Genomic DNA, 24,904 nt, shown 5'->3' with positions numbered 1-24,904 from the left:
GCCGCGTATGAAGACAAAGAGCGCGTGTGGACTTTACACGCGGGCAGGATTCACGCAGCCTGGGCCGGCCGCACTTGAAGACGAAGAGCGCGTGTGGATGTTACACGCGGGCAGGATTTACGCAGCCTTGGCCAGCCGCGTATGAAGACAAAGAGCGCGTGTGGACTTTACACGCGGGCAGGATTCACGCAGCCTGGGCCGGCCGCACTTGAAGACGAAGAGCGCGTGTGGATGTTACACGCGGGCAGGATTTACGCAGCCTTGGCCAGCCGCGTATGACGACAAAGAGCGCGTGTGGATTTTACACGCGGGCAGGATTTACGCAGCCTGGGCCGGCCGCACTTGCAGACGAAGAGCGCGTGTGGAATAGCACGCGAAGGGATAGCTCCAGGAATCAGCGTGTGGCGGAACACACGCTATCGAAGGCCCAAAAGTAGCTGTAGGAATATACCAGGATGTAGATCAGAGGTTCAGCTACACGACGCCAATAGAGACGATCAGAAGCAGCGAGTGAAGTTTCTACGCTGCTTAAATACGTGATACCGTAGTTCACGTGACGAAGCAAAGTCACGTGAAGTTAGCGACGTGAAAAGTGTAAACGTCGTTTTCCCGGTAACGTATCGAATAGCCTCCATTTGGAGTAGAACGGTCTAGCTGTTCTACGAGCGTAGCGTCCAGCATGCATGACAGTTGCAAAGAAGGCTAGAGGAAGAGGAATTAAGGGAAGTAAGGAGATGCAAGGAAGAGATGAATAGAAGCAGGGGATTTTAAGATGATGATATTTTATGCTGTAGAAGCATGATACCCATAGAAACGCAAGAGCGAACGGAAGAAGAGAGAGGATCGCAACCATCCCGTGGGTGATGGCGAGGACCATTAGATATGCCAACGTGGAAAGAAGAAGATACAGAAAGCATTGGAACAAGAATGGGGAGACTATATAGAGAAATAAGGGATAAGGAAGGGTATAGAACACAATAGAGTGCACAAGGAGCATTCTTTAGAGGAAGAGTAGGGAGCTTAGATGATGTCAGAATAAACAATCATAGGACTACATCCTTAAGTGGGTTAGATCTTGAGGATGCAGAAGAAGACAAAAGTCAAACGAGTTGAGGTATAATAATGTCAGACTAGGAAATTAAACAAAATAAGGAGACACACACGAAGGTGCATATGGCTTTGCAAGCGAATCAAGCGTATATACAAGGGTAAACTGTTTAGATCTAGAGGACCCGATAAGAAAAAGACCAGAATCAATACCATATACTGAACAACCACAGGTACAATCACATAGTACAAGGGATGCATCCCCACTCTATGTGAGAAGATTAAGGCCATTACCAGGGAAAAGACAAGCAGGAGATGATACTGTTGCCTTAAAACATGGAGTGTGGGTAGGTATGACAAAGGATCAGGGTTTTAACAGTTCCCACTGTTAGAGAAAGGAGGGGGTCCCAGATGGATAAGGATAATATATAATTCACACTGCCAAGTTTGACTTCCAGTGCGGGAAAATGGATTAAGGAATTAAAGAAACGGATGTCAGGAATCACGTTAGCTATAAGCTATATAAAAGGTCTATTATCAGCCATTGCAGGGGAGAGATCTGATGATATTTGGAAAAGAGCAGGGTGCCCAAAAGTAACTGCACAAAATGCAGTGCATGATATAGCACAATTCAATAATTGTAAAGCAGACATATGGCGACTGCTTAGAGTACAATATCCAGATACATTGGATATTGAGATGATATTGACTAGGAAGATGAGGGAGGATGAAGACCCCATTGCTTTTATTCAGGATATATAAGATACATTTAGTGTGGAAATGCATGAACCATGAAATAAACTGTAGCATTATTTTACCATACATTATGCCAGGGACTACCAGCACCAGTACAGAGGCAGTTAAAGAAACAGGTGGGAATGGAAGCAAAACCATGGCCAGAGATATAATTGCCAATCGTGCATTATTATACAATGCTAAAAGAAAAATATAAGAAGAAAGCACAAAGAGGCGAAGATGGTGCAGAAAACAAAATAAAAGTATGCCATAGAATGAGCAGTGTTAACTTGCAGTGAGGGAAGCATGGTGCAAATAGTACAGGTCCCAAAGCAAAATAACATAGTAAATTCACAAGATCAGAATGAGAATAATTATGTGCCGAGATGCAAAGGGAATGGGCCTCGAGGTGGAGGACAAGGAGGATTTCAAACCCCTCAACGAAGGGGAGGATTTAATGGTGGACAAACATTCATATGCTGGAATTGTGGAAAATTAGGGCACATGCTATCGTGTGCTGTGCAGAACTAGAGCAACCATGCCACAGCAGAATTGGCAATCTTCAAGAGGGGCGATGGAATATGCTCCAAAATATAACACAGATTCACAAGGATATTAGGCCCAAGATTACATGCAGAATCAGGCATATGCACCGCAACCAAAGCAGTTTCAGAAAGAGCCAATGCCGACACAAGTGTCACACCACAGCAATTGCAACAAGTACCAATGCAAATGCAATCATTATAGGGGCAGCAACAGCAAGCACCCAGGCAAATGCAACAGCCACTCATTCAACTGATAAAATATATCCCAATGCAACAGACAGGGGCATCAAAATGACAGATGGACACAGGAGCTACACAGGTAGTCAAACCCAAACTGTGACTGTGGTTGGAGGAAATCCTTTCACAGACACGGATCAATGTATACCCACAGTACGACAGCCTACAGGATGACCTGATGTTGTTCAGTACTATCTGTAACACCAGACCCCAAAGAGAAACCATGGGTTAAGGTGACTATAGGAGGAAAGACATACTCATTTCTTGTGAGTGTCTCCTTCATATGTCTGTGAGGGAACATTTTAAATGTCAGGCATTGCCATGAACGCTCAGGGATTTACTGGGGCAACAACTTTAGTTGCATTTCCAAATGAATTACCTATTTCTATAGGGGAATATGACAAGTCTATGCCATTGCTATATATTAAAAAGACACCTGTGAATATATTACGACGTGATTTAATGAGAAAACTTAATATGACAGTGGGCCTCATTACAAGTTTGGCCAGTAAAACCAGCAGGCTGCCGCCAAACTTGCAATATTTTCCGGTGCCCGTGAATGGAAAGGAAAAAAGATGCTCCCCATTCCCATTCGGCCAATAGGGAATGGGGAGTTCGGATGCACCAGCACCATTTTTAACAGTGCCAGTGCATCCAACATGCTGTGCTCGCGGGTGCCTTTCTGCCTGCCAGGTCCGACCTGGTGGGCAGAAAGGCACCCACGAGCACAACTCGTAGTTTGCTGCTCTGAGAACTATGGTACCGGCAAACTTACCGATACCATAGTTCCCAGACCGGCAAATTTATAATGAGGCCCAGTATCTTTTACTGACAAAGGTATAGTGTCTTGAACCCTGGGGACACATTATATAAATGTGAGGGAATTTACACTAGCCTTTGCTGGAAAGAAAGCCTTAAGGGTAGTCCCTCTAGACGAGGAAGTATTCTTGTATGGAGTCCACATGTTATTATCATGGCTATCTAAGTTAGCAGGTAAAATAATAATGATGCCTGATACATGTTTGTTCATGGCATAAATTACCATGGATGATGAGGAAGAACAAGTTATTCTTTTGGAATTTGAAGCAGCAGTGGTAAGAAAAGAAAGGGTGATGCGTCATGGGACAGACGAGAAGGGAAGAGGATGGAGAACAGTGATAGCCCTCAATGAAGGATATAGACTGACATACTTTACAGACGAGGAACTATTCAGATGACAAATTAGTATTCTTTATAAGTGTCACTATTGGATTGATGAGAGTATAGAGGCACCACAGATAATGCCGTTGGTAAAAAATGGAGCAGCCAAATTTTCAGGAAGACATGGAAAAAGTGCCAAGAAACTTATGAACCACAAGTACATATGACATGGGATTACTGAAGGGAGTAGGAGCAGTGACAATTAAGCTGAAACCAGGAGCTATTTAACCACGTGCAAAACAGTTTCCAATGTACAGAGAAGCGAATGAGTGGATATTTGAAACCATTTCTACACTAATGAAACAAGGCATACTGGTACCATCAGATTTGCTATGCATCATGGCCATGTACCCTATTAAGAAATCCAAGGGGGGTTGTGGAGATTTATCCAGGACCTTTGTCCTTTAAACAACATAGTCGAATCAGAGTTTTCTTTAGTTCCAAACCCTGCAACAATATTATTAAATATTCTGTCAACAGCCAGATATTTTACTGTTGTTGATTTGCAAATGCATTTTTCTCAATTCACCTACATGAAGACTCACACGATTTGATATCCTTTCCATATAGAGCAATTCGCCTGAAACATACCAAATGACCTCAGGGGTACCGTGAGTCACCTTCCATCTTTAACAGATTCGTTCAGATGGACTTGGTGAGTTCGAAAGCGATAATATTAAATACATAGATGACAGTTTGTTGTGTAGAGAGACAGAGGAGGGATGCAGAGAAGACTCTGTCAAACCTATGATGATACTCTCAAAGAAAGGGTACAAAGTAGACAAAGAAAAATTACAGTAATGTCAAGAAGCAGCATTATAAATAGAACAATTAATATTGCATGAAGGGAAGAGAGTGACACCTGAAAGAGCGCAAGCTGTATGAGAACTTTGCAGCCAAACACGTGGAGACAAATGCAGCAATGTTTAGGTCTATGCAATTACTACAGGTTTTGGGGCTTTGACTACAGTACATATATTCAACCACCTTTGAAAGTGCTTAGAGAAGCACAGGTGGCTAAAACTAAATTGGTGTGGACAGAAGACATGACTGAAGGATGTAATGAATAAAAAAATGCACAGCTCCCGTATTAGGGATTCCAAATTACAGTGAATAATTTTAGTTATTTTCCCATTCAAATGGAGAAGTCATGACAGCAGTCCTTACACAGAAAACCACACTAGGACATCGTAATAAACTATTGGCTTACTATAGTCAGATTCTAGGCCCAGTTAAGAAAGAACACTATCCCTGCGAACAATATTTGGCGGCTGCTGCATTTGCCATAGAAAATTCTTCAAGTATAAGTGGGATGTTCCGTGACTCTATTTGTAGAGCATGCATTATTTGCAATTTTAGTGAAGCCTAAGAGCACGTTGACCACTCAAAGAACATTGGGGTGTAAGGTATTTATCTCAAACACTGTGATTAACATTGTAACGCCTTGTCTAGTAAATCCAGCAACATTCACAGAAAAAACAGTGGGAGAAGATGATGATGTGCATGACTGTGTTACTTACACTGAATGTTATAATGATATTCCCCATGTTAGAGCGAATGCTCTAGGAAGAGGAGCAGTGGTTTTCGTTGATGGTTCATTACCATTACTGTCAACCTAGTTGATGTCAACAGTACAAGCAGGCTTAGCATGTTCGAAGAGGAGGGGCTTCCTCAGCGCAGAAAAGCACAGAAAGCACTCCAGTGCAACATACAGCGCTATTAGACAATGGGCCTCATTCCGAGTATGGCGCTAACCAATGGCGCTATTAACACCTTGGTTGACGCCGTACCCGGACCGGCAGCGCCTTGGTGGATGGCGGAATTACCGCCCCATTCCAAGGTTGGCGGGGCGGTAATTCCCCATTCACCAAGGCTCTTCCCCATTCCCAAATGAGCCCCCATAGGGCTCAATGGGAATGGGGAAGATGCAAATAACGGTGACCGTTCATTACGGTCATCGTTATTGGCTTGGAGGCCCCTTTGCGCCCTCGACTTTAACACCTGCTCAAAGCAGGCGTTAAGGGCGAGGGCGCAAAGGGAACTCGGAGTATGGCGGTAAGGGATTACCGCCACCGGTCTCGTTACCGGTGGCCGCTATCCCTTACCGCCATACTCGGAATGAGGCCCAATATCATGGAAGCCTTAAACTTTCCACCAACCATTGCCATTGTGAAATGAACAGCACATTCAAAAAGAGCAGACTTTACTCCCCCACGAGAATGAAGCTGCAAACATAGAAGCCAAATGTGCTGCATATTATTCAACAATGTGTGAAGATGAGTTAAAAGATTTGAACAAAGCAAAAGGGTGATAAATTTTAGTAAAAGAAGGAGTTAATATGATGTACATTGTACAGTTAATTGAGATACAAGGACGAGCATCACAGGAAGGAAGAAAAGGAGTGATGTAAAAGTGTGGTTGGTCTATATTCCCCACTGATGCAATGTGGAGGCAGGATGGTACAGGAAAGCCAATTATGCCTATAATTTTATTGAGAGTAGCATTGGGGCAGCTCCACTATCCCCCGCTTGTTACTCGAGAGAGTCTTGCTATTACTATAGAAGAAGGTCGGTACGTACTGAATCTCAGTGAGAATGTCGCACAGTTAATTGTTAAATATTTTGTGTGCCAAGAAATCACAGCAGGGCACATCCTGTGAATGGTGAGAGGTGTAATCCCCAGACCTAATGGCCCCTTCCATCATTTGCACTTAGATATGTTGCAAACATGTAATGGCTATTGATCCATGAAAGTTGTATTTTGTCCCTTTTCCAAATGGATTTAGGCAGGCCCATGCACGCATCCTGATGCTGCATGTGCTGCAAAGTTTTTGGTCCGCAATGTCTTTGCGTGATGGGGGGTGCACATTTTTCCGATCCGACAATGGACCACATTTTGTGAATGAACTCTTTCAAAATATAGTCTGGCTATTAGACATTAAGCATACATTTGCTTTAGCATGTCACTCACAAGCCAACAGTATTTGTGAACGATTAAATGGACTTCTGAAGGAAAGGATAGCAAAGCTAAAGTAAACACTAAAGAAAGGATGGCTCCATTGTCTACATCTTGCATTATATGCACTGAGGAACCAACGTGGGCCAGATCACCATTTAACGCCCCATTAGTTGGTGACTGGACGCCAAACGAGGACTCCTCTCACCCCCTCCGACAAGGGCAAATACATACACTCACAGTGGAGCAAGGGCAAAGGTTACGAAATGAATGATTATTTAAAAACGATGACTCAAATTGTTTTTTCTTTTTTCAACGGATAAAGCGTCAACAGGCGGGGGGTCAAATGTAAACAAAGAGGACAATTGCCTAACAATTTGGGAAACACATTAAAGGCATTGCCAGTATATGTAGGGGACCAAGTGTTAGTATGCAAATCTGTACGCACCTAGAGTACCCCTCGATTTGAAGGCCCATGTGAGGTGGTGGACATAAGCCCCACTGCTGTTTATCTGAAAGGAAGAAAGGCTTCGATCCACCTGCATGATGTCAGATCTTATGCAAGTGAAGCAACATTGACTTCTCCTGCACCTGCTTTCAGTGAAGCAAGGGTCCACAGTGAAGCAAGAGAAGAACAGCAAAGAATGACCACAAGATCAAAGATCAAGAACTTGGATAAAGAAAAGAAAACAATTTTAGAATAGAATTGACTTATGGAATAATTCAGCTGCACTAATCTTGAAGCATCTTCTTTACACTGAAATAGAGAAGACTATGAAATATTCAAAGAGGGAAGAGAATATTTGAGCTGTTATGTTGCTGATCCTCTATACATTCTAATTTGCTGTTTTCTCTTACATACTTCAGACTTATCCAGCTTTAATAGAAAGCAATATGAACATTGTCACATTTTTCAGTTATCCAAAAAATAGCTTCATCTTTTTAAGAATTGTTTTGGCAATCACTTTGCAGTTCTTGTTATAAATGTATGACTTACAGTTAAATTGATTAAAAAAAAAATGATGTATCTTAAAAATAAACTAGTGACAACGGAAATGTTCCAAAAGTTGAGAGCTGTAGCTCCAAGAAAAAGATGTACCAAAAGCAAAATAATTTGGTGAATTTTCTGTTACATTCTGATTTTGACTATTCTCCTTATAACATTGGAATTCACAAATATTATACACAGTGAGAAACCAGGAAATAGGACTTCCCCCACCAGCCCTATTATTCCTATTTTCCAGATTAAGAGACCAAGAACCCCATTATGTTCTGATATAAAAAACTACTTTTCCCGAGTAAAGAGAGATGCTGGAGAAGATAATGAAAGTATTAACTCATATTTAGATAAATCGGCTCATTGGCAAATCCTTTATGGCATAGCACATGAAAGAGGTTGGAGAGAGAACGTCAGAAGAAAATTACTATGTCTGTTCCTTAATACTGTATGCCATGCATGCAATAAGAACAATTATTTCAAAAGAAATGTCTCCACATGATAGAAATGCCTCAGTCATTTAGCAGCCTGCACTACAAGAGGCCAATTCGAAGGGAAGTGTGCAACTTTAAGATGGCGATCAAGACAGTCTTTTCTATTCAAAGATACATATGTAAAGCCAAAAATTATGGACAGTGAATTAGGGTGGACAAACAAAAAACATATATATCCATCCCAATTTGGAGAGAAGACACAAGTTGTTGACATGTAGAGAATGAATTGCTCCAACATAACTGAAAATTAGGGGAGCCAGGATGGTGGGAAAGAACACAGCTGTTGGTGTATGGGCACATAGCAACCATTACTGGATGAGAAGATGGCCTAATATCATGCCTTACACACCTATTGAAGAAAGAAGGAAGGTGCAGAAGGTGAATGATGAATGCTAGAGTCATGGGCTAAGCATGCAAGACTACCAACCTGGGTTGAGAACAAAGAAGGACCAGTACATATATGGCAAGTAAAGAATGCAACAACCTGCTTCAAGAATGATACCAAGGTCTATTTTTGGAAAGAACAAAGAATGTGGAGAAACAATGGAAGCACCAGGAATTAATGGAGGAACTGTTGTTCTAATGGATGGATATTGGGCTTGTGGATCCAGAGCCTACATGCAGTTGCCTAAGGATTGGGGAGGAGTGTGTTCTGTAGTAAATGTACATGTCCCAGCACTAGTGATTCCCCAATGCGACCTCCATATTGAAGAGTTCCCGAAAATGAATGAATATAATGGAAAGAAGAGATCACTTCATCTTTGTCGATTAAAGAGAGAGAATTACTTCTCATCGAATTCCATAAAAGCTTACAATATTTCAGATGAGTTCAAACTATTCAGCAATACTGCCATGATAATGACATTTATATTCATACCAGGACTTCAGACCGCAGTACACACCAGGTGGCTCCAGAGTATAAGATGGGAGCTGCTGCAGGCGATCAACAATAAACGAATTCAATGCAATAAACGTAGAATTGAGAGCCATCACGCTGATGACTCTCCAGAATAAGTATATTTTGGATCTGATAACAGAATTGGAAGGAGGCTGGTGTGCCAAGGTCGATACTTCTTGCTGTACATTTATATCTTTTCATGATGGAGAACATGGTACGTTGACAGAGGCAATCATGATGCTGACAACCTTTCATGCACCGATGGAAGATGAAACTGATAAAACAGAAGGAAAGAAATGGTTTTCATCATTGTTTGGATGGATTCCATCTTGGTTAGCCAATGTTTTTAAACTACTTGGAACAATATTACTGTTGGATTCTGTCTTATAAGGATCATCTTGGGACAATGTTAGAAAACAGCCGAGAAAGCTATTGGAATGGAAATAATGATTAACAAACCTACTGCAGAACAGATACAAACAGAAAAAGGTAACTAAGAAAAAATAAGGGAGAGCTCTCTTGCACATCCGGGAACAAAGTTCTATATGCCCAGGATCAGAAAGAATATGTGGGAAGATTGATATTTCCAAGGAAAAGAAAATATGATGAGATGATTGAAGAAGATGTAGCAGGAATTGCCGAAGAGGAGGCTAAGTGTCTGGTCGAGAATGCAATCTAAGAAGGAATGTAGAGGAGCAAGTGGGCGCATACTCCCTAGTCAATTACCCCTCATCCCCACCATATTGGAGTAACAGACGAGGGACCACAATTGGGAACCTATGCACAAGTTTATGCGACATGTCCATACCACGTCAACTGTATGATAAACAATATTCACACAGGCAGCCATTCAGTAGATACCCTCACATTGAAACAGTGGAGGAAACTTACTAAAATGGATGTGCCTTGTTGAGTTGTCGAAAAGCAGCCATTAATAAAATGGGGCACAACATGGACGTACGTTCAACAAGTCTAACAACAGCAAAAGAATGTCTGAAAGAAGATATATGAACCCATGTTGAAACAATATGAAGATACTTAAGGGTGATGAAGTAAATAGAATACTAATAGAAACATGTACTCAATGATGCACTATTAATGAGTACAAAGACAAATAAAATGTTCACTGATCATTAACTGTAAATACGCTGAAACACAACGTAGGAATAATACATAGAAGCCTGTTTATGAGAGGTATATATACAACGTTTAGGATTACCATCAAAACAAGATGGATTACGGCTCATGTTAATCAACCCAGTTACCTCAAAATGTGAGCCCAGAGTTTTAATGTGGAAAGATGATGAAGAAGCTGTCTTCATTGCAAAATCGGGGAGCACATTGGCTTTGAATCAAGGATGCTATTTCGAGAGATGGAGGAAAAGCACAAAGGGAGTCTATGAGCAGACCATGTGCAACAACATACTTCCCAAAGATTAGGAGAAATAAAAACATTTACTGATAGCAAACATTGGACAATTAAACAGGCATACAGTTGATATGGGATGAGTGAGCAAGTCTCTAAAGGCCAAAAGCAGAACTACACCCAGCATCATTTAATCACATGTTGTTAAATGTACTTTCGAAATGAACAAATTCATTGTCTTGCAACACATGAAGGAGAGCTTGCAAACAAGAGCTATTTATTAGGCCCGGAGCTGAGATAGCGGTGTACCTACACTCCCTTGAATGGCCCGAGACAGTGCAGACTGGCAAGGTCAACCTTCAAACAGAAGACACTAGCATGAGACCCACTGATGAGAGAGTGTGCCCTAATTGGGAAACAAAGGAAGAGATGACGTATCTCTAACCACCTGGGTTTCGTTTCTATGTACACGCTGCTAACAAGCCGAATGTCCAAGGTTGGATTTGGGTTGCCAACCAATTAGAATAGCCTGCCATGCGCTTTATTTGATACAATGTTGCAAAGTATTAGTCTACTGCCACATTTTCTACTATGACGATTAACCTACACCATGTGATTAGAAGTAGCTCAGGGTGTGTCTCACAGAAAAGAGACCATCAATATGGGACTAAAACTCACATTTTCTATATGTAGAGATGGTCCCCTAATCCAATCCCACCCCACGATCAGTTTTTGAAGTTTGCCACGTAGGATGATGTCATAGATGGCACATCTAGTATTATAAAAGCTAGAACTAACTGACAAAAACAGTGCAATTGTGCATGAGTCAAATTGATGAGTGTTTATACCCCCTGCTTTAATTCTTCAGATTAAAGCAGTAGTTTACCATCTCCTTTGAGTCTGTCCGGTTATTGGGTCTGAAGTATTTTCTTGGTAATTCCATCTAACACAACAAATGCTTCAAGGTGCTAAACCACAGCTAGATGGTCAGTGTTGCACGGGAGAATTAGGGAAAGTTGTTGCAGAAGTAGAGTAATCACTGAAATTCACTGAAATGAGAAAATGAAGGAAATGGAACCTCACCTGTTTAAATGTCCTGGCATCAATTCACAAACCTCTAGTATAATTGGCTCTATTAAAAAGTCCATATTCAGATTTTGTAGAGACAGAATGTTGCATTGTTTGTATGGTATGGTAATGTTTATTTGTATAGTGCCTATACACAAGACAAGTTTTTCAAAGTGCTCAAGAGAGGGTGGGGGGCAAGGGGAGAAAAACAACAGTCATTCAGAGCCAGTGAATTTCTGAACGATACCAGTCTGCCCAAGCAGAGTAAGTGTATGAATACATTTAAGAGGGTAGATAAAAGCAAACAGGTCTGACAACGATACTGCAGTTTTTCCAAGAGCAAAGGGCACAACCATGAAGGAGGAGAGACAGGGGAGAAATTATAGACAATCTACAGGTATGGTGCGTTCAGATTGTGCAAGTACACCGCAGGTGCAGGAGTGGGAAGAGGGGGTAAGTGCAGGGAGGGAACTAGTGCGACCAGTTATGATATGATAGGTTATTTATAACACACTTAATACCGAGAGGTTTCTAAGCGCTAACCTGGGGATCGAACCTGTGGTGCTCCATGTTGTCTTGCTTCAAAGGCGAGCATGTTGCTCCTGAGCTATCCCGAGGCAGTTAGTCAGAAAGCTGGTAAGTGCTGATAGAAGTTGTTCTCATGGGTTATTGAGCAAGTGCAGTAACAACAGGGCAAGTGCAGGCCTTGAGGCAAGTACAGGAGGACTGGCGAGGGAGCCAGGGACCTGTGAGACTCTGAGGTATGCCCGGCAGCCAGTCGGCATCCTGTGTGGAAGGGGAGGAAGAGCAGTGAGAGATGTTAGCAGGGCAGGGGGAGAGAGAAGGAATTGGAGAAGAGGAATGTCTTAGGAGTTTCCGGAACTTAAGGAGATAAGGCTCAAGACGGAGTTTGGCAGGGAGGCTGTTCAAGAGGGAGGTACCTGCTAAAGATCTCCTTCCAAATCTCTGCTCACTTTGTTTGGCGGTAGATGAGCAGAGGGCTTGGGAGGGACAGTATTTGGGAAGGCATTGATGCAGATAGGTGTGTCCCAGGCATCAGAAAGCCTTGTGGACAATGCTGAGGGTCTTACACTTGATAATTGCAGCCACGGGGAGCCAGTGGATGGATTTCAGTACCGGAAAGATGTGGTCCCAGGGCTTGAGGCCAAGCATAAGTCTTGCGGTTCTGTTCTGGAAGAGTTGCATAGGGCGCAGAGCAGAGGCGGAGAGGTTGAGAGAGAGGTTGTTGCAGTAGTCCAGCCTTGAGAGAACCAGGGCTCTGGAGACAGTGGGCCTCATTACGAGTCCGGCAGTAGCCGTGACAGTAAAACAAGCATGCTGGCCGCTGGACTTGTGATTTTTCCAGCACCTGGCTTCCCGGAATTACCAGGGTATTATGATCCAGGCCTTCCAGGAAGTCAGGCACTGGAAAAATGGTATTCCCATTCCCATTTCAGTCCCATAGGACTCAATTGGAATGGGGATGACAGTAGCACTGGCATCCTTATGAACATTGCCGGTGCTACTGTGAAAGTCTGTGAGCAGGTGTCGTTCTGCTCCCTAGGTCAGACCTGGCGGGCCGAAGGTCATCTGGCTCACAAACTTGTACTCTGCCAGTCTGGTAACAACGGTGCCGGTAAACCTACCGGCACCATTGTTACCGGACCGGCAGGGTCATAATGACCCCCAATGAGCCTCTAGGGGAAGATGAGAAAAGGAAGAATACCTCTGAGGAGGTGCAGTTGGTAGCTGGACGTTTTAGAGATGTCCGAGGTGTGAGTGGAGAAAGAGAGAGTGGAGTCGAAGAGGAACCCTAGGTTCTTTGCCTCGCAGTTGAGTGCGGGCGTAGGGCCGAAGGAGGCTGGCCAGAGTGAGAGTGGGAAAGCGGGAGCAGAAGTCCCAATGCGAACAATCTCAGCTTTGCTGTCATTGAGGCAGAGGTTGTTTTCAACACACCATGACTGAATTGCAGACAGAGAGTCAGATAAGAGTGAGGTAGAGGAGGTAGCTGAAGGTAGCCTGAAGGAGAGTTGCGTGTCATCCCCATAACATTGGAACTTAGAGGTGAAGCTGACAAATACACATGCCAGGGCAGCATTGTAGACAATGAAGAACCATGGGGATAGGTTTTGACTCTTGGGGACACCGCAGGTTGAAAGAGTGATAGTAGAGAGAAAGGACTCAAGTTGTTCCTGGGATGGTTGGTCGGAGAGGAAGGAGGCTAACCACACCAGAGCCTGACCTGTGATTCCCAGGGTGTCATGGAGACGTGCAATCAGAATGTTGTGGTTTACCGTGTCAAAGGTAGAGGAGAGGTCAAGAAGAATGAAGACAGAGGGAGTGCTAGTGTCAAGATTTGAGAGCAGGTCTTCACTGGTGTACAGGAGAGCAGTTTCCTTGTGTCTGGATGCTCTAAAGCCAGACTGATAGTCGTGGAGGCAAGAAAAAGATTAAGTGTGAAGGGTGAGCTGAGAGATAGCCAGCTTCTCCAGGAGTTTGCCCAGGAAAGGAATGATGGATATGGGGTGGTAGTTTGCCAGGATGGAGGGTTTGGCCAAGGGTTTCTTAAACAGAGGGTGCACAAGGGAGTTCTTGAGAGAGTTTGGGAAAACTCCAGTGGCAAAGGAGAGATTGCAGAAATCAGCCAAAGCTGGAGCAAGAGAGTCAACAATGTCCTTAATGGTTTTTAGAGGGGCAGGGGTCCACCTGTTCGGATGAGGCTTTCATAGAACGGTCTTGTCTGGTGACCTCATCAGGTGTGATGGGAGAGAGAGAAGAGAGGAGAAGTGATGGATAGGCCAAGAAAGGGTCCAGAGGTGTTAGTATATCATGTGGTGTGAGAGAGGAAAGGATGTTGTGGGTTTTTGCGATTAAGTATGAGGCCAGGGCCGAGCAGAGGTCCTGGGTAGGTGTGACAGAAGAGGAGGCTGCTGCAGGATTGCCCAGTTCCGTACAGACTTTGAAAAGTTTGCCCGTGTTGTTTGAGGCTGCAGAGATGTGGGCTTGAATAAAGACTCTTTTCTTGGTGCGGTTTCAGAGTCAATATTGCCTTTGAATGAGGCGGCATGCCAGTTTGTCAGAGGGTTCACCAGATGCATTCCATTTCTGCTCAGCTGCCCTACACTTGTGTTTGAGGGTAGCCAGATCAGAGTCATACTAAGAGATGCACTTTTTGGAAGGCTTCTGTCGGACCCCCATGACAGGGTGAAGAGTGCCAAGGGTGTTGAAGATAGAGAGATTGAAGTAGGCGAGGACTGTGTCAGGGTGGGAGCCAACCACAGTATTTGGAATCGGAAAGTAGATGGAGGCAAAGGCAGCCACTGTCACTCTTTTCATGGGTCTGGTGACTATGAATCCGAGTGGCCGCGCAGGGTGTGCCGTTGCAAACGGTGAGGAGAGCTTCAAGTGGGAAGAGAGAAGAGAGTGGTCCATCCAAGCGAGAGAGATGGGGAGAAGTATAGAGAGAGGGATGTTGATGGAGATGAGAGTCTCCAAAGTGTGGCCCGCTGTGTGTGTGGAGCCAGAAGGTAAGACAGAGAGGGGGAGGGAATCACATAGGTTGCGGAAAGGTCCTGAGGAGCCGGTAGAGTCCAGATGGATGTTGAGGTCACCCAGCAGGAGGGGTTGAGAGGAGGAGGAGAGTAGAGAGGAAGTTAGGTCAGCCCATTCTGAGAGCAAGAGAGTGGATTGTCCTGGTGGCTGATAGAAGGTGGCCACAAGGAGAGAGGATTTGGGAGAGACTGAGAGCCTGCAGACAGGGCATTTGAAAAAGGAGTTGCCCTGAGTGGGGATGATGGACGCAGGTATCCATTCTGGGAAGATCAATGCCACTCCCCCCTCCTGACCTCTTGGGCCTGGGGACAGAAAGGATCTTGTATTCTTCAGGGAGGATTGTGTCAAAGCTTGTGACAGAGCTGTCCTTAAACCATGTCTCTGTGATGGCGAGCACATCAAAATCCATGAGTTCAAGGAGGTTGCAGATGTTGGACGAGTGTTTAACAGCAGAGCGAGAGTTTAGTGTGGCAATATGGAGCAGCTTGCCATCTTTGAGGGTCAGGAGAGCCAGAGGAATAGTGGAGGATAGCGGGGAGCCAAGGCCGGCAAGGGAGCCAGGACAGTAAGGCAAGACCTGGGTGCCTGTGCAGAGGAGGAGGAAGGCACAGCAGGTAAGGGAGCCTGTGCAAAGGAAGAGGGAGGCACAGCAGGAAAGGGAGCCTGTGCAGTGGAGGAGGAAGTCACAGTAGTCAAGGGAACCTGTACAGGCGGATAGGTAAGGTTTGAAAGGCAAAGTAGAAGCCTGTCAAAGAGAAGAAGGTTGGGGTGAGGGCCATGAACCATGACGGTTCCATTCAGATATACATTGATAATGACCCTGGAATTGGTGCAGTGGTCGAGGAGGACCTCCAAGTGTGTGCCACCATTAATGGGAGAAGAGGCAATACGAGAGAGAAAGGTGACCATGTACCGGTTCCATAGGTCGGGTTGTTAAAACTGATATAATATTGTTTCGTCCTCATTGTATATGTTGGCCTATGCCCAGTCGCTTTGCGAGGAAATTCGTATTACAAGGTCGTGACCTCAAGTGAATCAAGCCTCCATTTTAGGTTAGAGCCGCCATTTAAGTTTATTGTACAAAGTCACCCTGTGGCCTAAAATGGCCGTCTCGTGTGCTCTTGTTCTTGCCTTAACCTCTTCAACCTATGTAGGAGAGTTAATGTCCAACCTGCCTTCAGGCTACATGTTAGGGTCATGTAGACCTTGTCCTTTGTTGACCTCGGGATCAGGGGATTACTTGAACCAGCGATGTTAACCTACAAGTATACAAGAACAATAACGCTATCCAAATACGACATGCGAAACATTTGTTTGATCTGTATTAAAGTAATGTGTAAAGAGTGTAATGTTAAACTTAGAGAATAATAATGTTTGTTAGTGAATGTATTAAAAAGTAAACCGCATGCATGAGATATGTAAATTAGGAACGAACCTGGCGTGACCCTAGCCCAGTACATGATTAACTTGAAAGAGGCTGGACATCGTTATAACGAAAATGTATAAATGTATAAACGCCGATGTCCAGCTAGCAAATCCTGCTCACTGCTCACATTGAACCCTGCTGGTGGTCTCTGTGTTGACGGCCAAATAGCTATTTGTGTACTTTGTTTTATAACTGTTCAGTTTTGTAATAAAGATCTGGGAATCTTTACAAGCCCGTGTCAGTGTATTTGCCTTTTGCATGGTGTAAAAGCCTTAATATTGTATTTTTCTGATTCCACAGGGTGATGGAACGACAAAGAGGATGTCTGTGAGAGTCTCTCTGGCGGAAGCCATGAAATAGGTGTTTGCAATAGTAAGGCCTGGGTTAGAGCCCAGTATGTACTTCTTAATTTTCTTCCGGACAGATTTAGTGATAACAGAGGGATAGGAAATAGAGAAGCAGTTAGAGAAGATAGGAGAGATAGATAGTGACATAGCTAGCTGCAATGGTGATGAGGGCATTTACCAGGCTGATGCACTGGGACACCTGTATTGGGGGTGGGGATGAAGACAGTGGTCGTAGGCAATGGAGGGTGGCAAAGGTGGCTTAACAGGTCAAAAAGGCACCTTCTAGGCAACAATGGGGTACAACTAAGAACGATTTTCATGCAAACAGGCACTTTCTATCCAGCAAGGGTGCACAACTAGGAACCATTTTCATGCAAACATGCACTTTTTAGGCAGTAAGGGGGCGCAGTTAAGAACAACTTTCATACAAAGAGCAGACTTTGAAGGGCACAGGGACAGCAGCACGACAATACAGTGGATGGTGAAGTGGGAAACAATGAGTCCAGGCAGAGAACAGAGTCACGTAGAGCTTGGGGCTTTATTGATGTTGATGACTTGGAAGGCAGAGAAAAGGAGATTTTATGGGCCTAAGGCAGCCAATTAACTCACTTGATGGCAAGGGATCGGGAAGAAAACAGTCCAAGCGTAATGTTGTTTCCGAATATGTTTTTTGAGATCATGTTGACTGAATGGTCCAGGAAGGTTTGGTCCGGAGCACGTCCAGGCACTGACAGGTATAGACAAGGACTTCGATGCGGGCCGTAGGTGAAACGGGCCGGCTCCTGCCGCCCGGTTGCTGTGATTGGTTGAAGAAGACCAACCTAACCAATGGGAGGGGAGCAGGCTCAGGCAACAGGGTGCACACTGAGGCCTAATTTGCAGGCAGCCATTTTAACATGGCCACAAAGACAAAGCAAATGTGCAAAGAAAATAAAGAAATCCGGAGAGATAATGGTGCTTGCGCAGGAAGGATTATGTTGTCCTTAGTTTTGTGATATTTTTGAACTACTACAAGTGCAGGGGTTGTGCTTGACTGTTTGATTTGGTAATGCTCCCGCACTGTGCTGGACAGCTGGCACTTCTCTCCATGAGTCCCTTATAAAGAACACAGCCAAACTCCAGTGCATTATACATTTCACTCTTTGTAGTCTTGTTTTCGCACAAATCATACAAACACCAGAGTCAGGCGGATGCATATGAAGTGCATGTAGGTGGATCAACTACTATTTGTTTTCACCAGGGAGCAGCATGCTTTTAAACACCCTATGACTTTTCAGTTAACTATTCGATATACTACTGTTGCTCCTGGATCTTTTCCACTCTGAAGCAGATCTTGACCCCATGGATTTTCCGGTTCTAAATTGTTTCAAGATTATGAGCGCCCAGTCCCTCGAATCCCCTCCCCTACTGAGAACAGCGCAAGTAAGTGCAGTCATCTGTCCGATTCTTCAGGTGTGCTACAGTGTTTTCACCCACCTGGCGGAGGCAAGAGGTGGAGACTACAAAAGGTCTTCACTAGCAGGGAGCACCACACGAAAGTGCAGTAAGTGCAGTCATCGACCTGATTTTTAGACATTGGAGGTGTGCTGCTGTGTTTTCACCTATCTGACCAAGACATGAGTACAGGCTACAAAATGGCTTTCCTTGCATGGAGCGCTGCGTTGCTTGCTTAAGCTGAATAGTCAGCACTAATCTGGAAGGCACTCTTTTTGATAGTTACATTAAGTTAACTTGTGGTAACCATGTTATGACATCTGTGTTATCCCACTGTTGACCGCCCATCATGATTTTCTTCTGTCATGCATGCAGCGCATTTATAACTTGTGTAGTAAGATCAGTACATGCTTAAAACCCTTTTCGCCTAAATGTATAAGGTCAAGTAGAGACGCACCTGGTTCAAAGAGTGACATGAACACTATGATGCCACACTGTCTAATACAACGGACAGGGAAGTATTAGTAAACACAGTAGTGTCGATATCAAGTTAAGGTAAAGTTGCCTCATACTTTCCCATGAAAGGGTCACCTACGCAAACATTTCCTTTGAGGATCACTAAGAAAGTGAACCAGTTTTAAGACCAACATACACAAAGCATTGTGTTAGATAAAGGGCACTCTGGACTCGTAATGAATATCAAAATAAAACGTGATGCATTGAAGGCCGAGTTCGTCATGGGTCACGTTGCAACTAATTATCATTGCGATCTGGCGAGTGTTCAAACAGAAATGACACACGTTTCAGAAGCAGGTGAGCCAAACAATGATATAAAGAGTTGTCCACTCTCCCCATAAAAAATTTAAAAAACTCATTCCCATCAGAGGAGGGGAGATGTTTATTGGTTGAGTGTAACAGCGGACGTATTCTTGCTAGTAAACGTTTTAAGGTCAAAACAACAGAAATACCTGGCAAGTTATACAAGCATAGACACGAAGAATATGAAGGCAGCTGGCACACAAAATTAACAACTGCAACCAAAAGGGCCTGAATAACAATCACTCCCATCGGAAATTCTTAAGGTGTCTTAGATTTGAAGAATCACTAGCTTCTGTGGTAGCAAATGAAAGTGGTACACAACAATCTAAAAGTATGCAGAAATTAAGAGATACAAAAGGAGTTCATTCTGCTTTTATGACAAAAGATATCTACTTATTTAAAAATCGCATAACTTATCAAGTCAATCATTGACAGATCGCTCCATGAAAGCAACCAAGAAAATGAAAAGATCCTGGCACAGGTAGGCAACAGCATTGTAATGGCAGATGACGTGAACTTGTTTACTCAGGAGAATCCATCATTGGTTGAGGGCTCCTGATCAATCACTCAGTCAAATTCTTTGGTCGCCCCACACTTACAACAACATCCTCATTGTGATTGGAAACTGGGAGTATAGGTCCTTTTGGAGATGCTGAGTACATTCTCATTTATTGAACAAGGTTGTTTCTTATTTTCGTATTTGCAATACCCACAATTCAATGTCAAGGTATTGGCATATAATTCTGTTTTCTGTTGACTGTTATGAATACCCTGGTTACATGATACATTTCTATCAATTTCTAGTGTAATTTCAAGTACCCGTTTCAGATACATTTCTATCAATTTCTAGTGTAATTTCAAGTACCCGTTTCAGTGCCAAACTCGAGCATAAAGCTACCCTTTCATTAGTGACAATTTCAGAGGAAGAGATAGCTCTGCTCTGTATACATGTTTTCTGATAATGTATTTCATTACTTCTCATGTCTTTGGCTTCCTACAATTTGCATTTCACGTTCCTGAATACATTTCCACACACACATACACCAGTTTGTACGGTTCCAGAAAGAGAAACAAAGAGAAAGAGAGACAGATTTAGAGAGTGAGAGAGAGAGAGAGAGAGAGGGAAAGAGAGGGGGAGAGAGAGAGAGAGTGAGAGAGAGAGAGAGAGAGAGAGAGAGAGAGAGATGGCTAGCACCTGCACAGAAGATATGCAGTTTCCACACAAGTAACAGTGGCTTTTATTAGGATACACAATTATCTTTTTTGCGAAGAGGATACAGCCATGGGCTCCATGAGAAAGAGGCAATGAGTGCTGATTGCTATAACACAGATCTGCACCAACAGTAAGGCAAATGAGAAAACACAATCATGGATGTAGGCAGTGTGAAACCCCACATCTGAGGCACTTAATGGAAGCTTGGGGCACCTTTGAGATACATCCTGGGGGACTGGGGCAGGGAAAATCCTGGGGAGAGCAGAGAAAGAGATTGGAGAGGAGAGTTAGTGATTAAACAAAATGTAGAAGCTCTATATTAGAACAGGAATGGCACTGTCAGGAATGTGTCCCAGAAGGAACGAGGAGCTGAAAATGAACAAGAGAGTGTCAGGATTGTCATTGAGATGTGACCCCAGAGATCCACAGTTCTCCAGAACCTCGCTGAGAGAAAATAATGTGACCCCCAGACAGAGCTGGTAGGGTTGCCCGTGGATATGGAGAACCCTCGGGAAGTGGCAAACCACAGGACCCTAGGGAGAGAGAACAAAAAGAGGGTATTAATGTCAGTAGATGAATGATATAAGGAATGTATTGGCATAAGTAATAATGAGTACCTGTTTTATGGCTTGTAGATGCAAGGAACAGAAGAGGTTCCAGTCCGAGTCCAAGCAAATTCAGCCAAACCCGGCAACACGAGCACCACCCATCGGCACAAGGATGCAACAAGCTCCAAAGCAATCCAGGTAGAGTTCCAGGTAAGTGTTTTGGGTAGAAGAGGGGCTCAGATATTCCAAGAATCAAGGGATGGTTCTCAGGAATATACAGGCAGTTCAAAAGCTCATTTAATTCTATCCAGAGTATTCCAGAAGAGGGTGGGGGGCAACGTAGCCAGGAGGCATGAGCAAGGAGAAGCACCAAGCCACAGACCGAAGGAAAGGTCTGAAGTGGCATTGAGGAGCAGAGCATTACTAGAGGAAGGCATCTTTAAATGCTGCCGTAAGTGCCTTCCATGAGGGGATGATGGGACATGAAGTCTACACTCATTGAAGACGTACAACCTGCAATCGGTGTTGTGGCAGTACCTGACAGTAACTCTGCCGAAAAGAGCTTTCTGCTGAGGAATTATAAGGGGGCAGTTGCTGAAATTAACAAGACGGTATGCATGGACATTTGTTGCAGTCTCCCAGGAACAGTCTTCAGGTTTGTAGCCTTTCCAATGTACCAGATATTGCACCTGGAGCAGAACACATGGGAGTCAAGGATAGCATTCACTTTCTACTCTGTTTGGCCTTGTACGTCAGTATGAGAGGAATGAGCAGAAGTGTGTGTGGCCTGTACCCAGGGTTTCATTATTGACACATGGAATATGGGGTGTATATGCTATCTTCGGGTAGTGTCAACGTAACAGCCACACAATTGATGATGTGTGCAATAGCATAGGGCCTATGTATCACATCATAAGCTTCCTAGGGACTGGGATGTGGAGGTCTCTGGTAGATAACCATACCAGATCACTGGTTCAATACACAGGATATGATTGACTGTGTTTATCGCATACTATTTGTAGGCGAGCTGTGCACCTCACAAATGTTCTTGAAGGTCCCTTTGGGTGTTTCTTATGGCAATAACGGTATCTTTGGCTATGGGTACCGTGGTGTCTGAGGATAATATGTTCGGCCATAAACAGGGATATCTGATAGAATTGGTGTAAAAACGTGAACAGCCCGTGGAGGAGTGTTTGACGTTGTTAAGCGCGAACTCCGTAGTCAGTAAGAGGTGATCCAAGAACGTTGGATGTTGTGTACAGTAACACCTGAGATGCTGCTTGAGTGTCTGATTCCGCTTCTCTGTCTGGCTATCAGACTGTGGATGGTAACTAGATGAGAGATGTAACTCTATGCTTAGGAGAGTGATGAATTGTTTCCAATACTTAGATGTAAATTGGGAACCTTTTACGGAAACCAACAGCATGGTTGGTCCATGGGGATGGAGAATACAGGACAGCATAAGACATGCTAGTGTGGAGGCCTTGGACACCCATTTGCAGGGGATGAAATTACCGATTTTGGTTAGTGAATCTACCACAACCAATATTGAAGAATATCTATGATCCAGCTGTAATTCCACGATAAAATCCAAGCTGAGTGTATTTCAGAGATCAGTTTGTATCGGGAGTGGAGGATACAACTGTGATGAATCCAATGGAGTCATGACGGATTCCCCGGCAGTGACCACCTCCCATGTGGCCATGGGACAGAAGCTGCCACCTGATACTTACCCTGGGGGCAACTATTATGAGGGAGGATCACATGGAAGGAGACAACTACCGGGGAGATGCCATTACTTCATTGAATGAGACGTCATAACTCCCCTTTTCCCATAAGGAAGACTCCCTTATACGCAAGACCATTTTCAATGAGGAAGACACTCTAATACCCAAGACCTTCATGGCATACTGCCGATAGCAGCATATTATGTTCTCGTGCTAACACACAGAGTCAACACAAAACCTTTTTCTGCCAAGATACCTTTAGAAAAAAAACAGTAAAATTAGCTATTCTAAACCAATGTCACTTATGGACTTTAACTCTCAGAATTCTCCAAATACTGAGAAGAGGAGGAAGCAGGAGTTTGAACAAGATGCCAAGAACCTGAAACTTCATGAGCAGTCTAGTTGTTAGTCCAAAGTACCTGCATGAGGAAACTTTAAGTTGTTGGCTACTGTCCCGAAGCTCAGGAATGCAAAAAGCACATCCCGGTGTGACAGAGCAGAGGAGGCCACTATGTGGGAAGGAGAATTGCTGTACCAAAGATAGAAGTGCTATGGAGATGCTGGGAGCTGCAAAAGAGGTGCTGGGTAGTCAACGAGTCAGGAAGCTGGAGTTCTCCAGTCCAGGCCCTTAAAGAAAGCAGGCATGTTATCACAGATCCGCGAGGGAGGCCAGAAGAACATTTACACTATTCATTTTCGAAGGCGGGTGAAAGCAGCATGTTACAGAAGCGCAAAATGGACCAGAGACGCTGGATAAAGCCAGTGAGTCTTCCCGAAGCAAGTGGGGACCCCAAGGCATTCCGGCAACCACACCAACAGCAATTTGAATCTAAAACAATTGAGGAATTAATTGAATACAAAAAACGCTAAGTGCAAACCCCAAAGAAGGTTTTTTGTGGTCACTGTTTACAGTATTACAATGGTAAGCACCCTGCAAGTACTGTCACAACTCTTCAAAAGCCATCTTGTCAGTCATAGTATAATTCACCTTAGTGGGGCTGAGCTTACAAGAAAAGTATGCTACAGGATGCAGCTAACCCATATAAACACAGTTTTGGGACAATACTGCTCCTACAGCTATAGAAGATGAGTCGGTCTCCACCATGAATGGCTTTCTGTGATTAGGGTGTGACAAAGCAGGGGCAGTAATAGCATTTTGAGTTCATGGAGACAATTCATAAGGGATAGCCCTTTTGGTAAAATTGGTGAAGGACTCAGCAGGAGCAGAATAAATATGAATGAACTGTCAATAAATTAGAAAACCCAAGAAAACCCAGAAGGTTTTTTCTAGTGATGGAAGGCACCCAGAATAGCCCATGTCTTCGTGTTATACATGAAAACCTCCTGTGGATTTAACATATACCCCAAAACTCACTTTTGATGTCACCTGAAAGGTACATTTTTCCAATTTGGCATACAAGCAGTGTTTATACAGGATCTCGAGGACCATGCAGACGTGTTGGATATGGATGACCGGATCTTTTGAGTAGATGACTATATCCTCCAGATACACCACTACATATCTGTCAATCAACTAACAGAAGATATCATTAACAAAATGCTGGAAGGTTGCTGGAGCATTTCACAGGCCATACGGAATCACTATAGATTTGTATAGGCCGTATTTCATGCAGAATGCCATCTTCCACTCAGTAAAGACATCTATCTTACCACAGGGAATCTTGGCGTTGTCTACAAAATTGATTGGGAAGTCATAATCCTGATGGGGGGTTAGCATCTCAACCTCTTTTTGCAAAATAGTTCCTTATAAGAGGAGTATTCCAGGGGTATTTTGGTGGTAGCAGTAAGGGCCTCCCACTGAGACACAAGACATCTTGCACGTGAAGGAGATAAAAAACCTAATTTGCGTTGGTATCATTTTGACGGATGGGAAGGTCCAAAACATTCAAACTGCTCGAGTTGATGGTAGTGTTATTTTGCATCAACCAAGGAGTACCGAAGATGATACCAAAATGAGGCGCCTTACTGAGGTCAGATCTTAGTTGTTCCTTGTGTGCTCTTTCTATGGTGATAGTCTACAAGACTGTTTGGTCTGTTATGGGTCCTAAAATTATGAGTGAGTTGTCCACCACCTGGACGGTCTCAGACATTCCCTTTTTCTCAGTAGATATTGCTAGTGTCAGGACCTAATCTGTGTCCCTATATTTGCCCCAGGCTCCTGAATCTATTAGAGCAGTAGAGACCACAGACTTCCTGTCACTCCATGCCAGCACAATGGGTACATACATATGAGGAGCAACAGAGGGACAATTATCAGTACAAGGGGAAACCGCAT

This window comes from Ambystoma mexicanum, chromosome 5p, assembly GCF_040938575.1.
Source record: "Ambystoma mexicanum isolate Mex_15411 chromosome 5p, UKY_AmexF1_1, whole genome shotgun sequence".
NCBI classification, from domain to species: Eukaryota; Metazoa; Chordata; class Amphibia; order Caudata; family Ambystomatidae; genus Ambystoma; species Ambystoma mexicanum.
The sequence above is the reverse complement of the archived record's forward strand: the minus strand, read 5'-3'. Positions refer to the sequence as shown.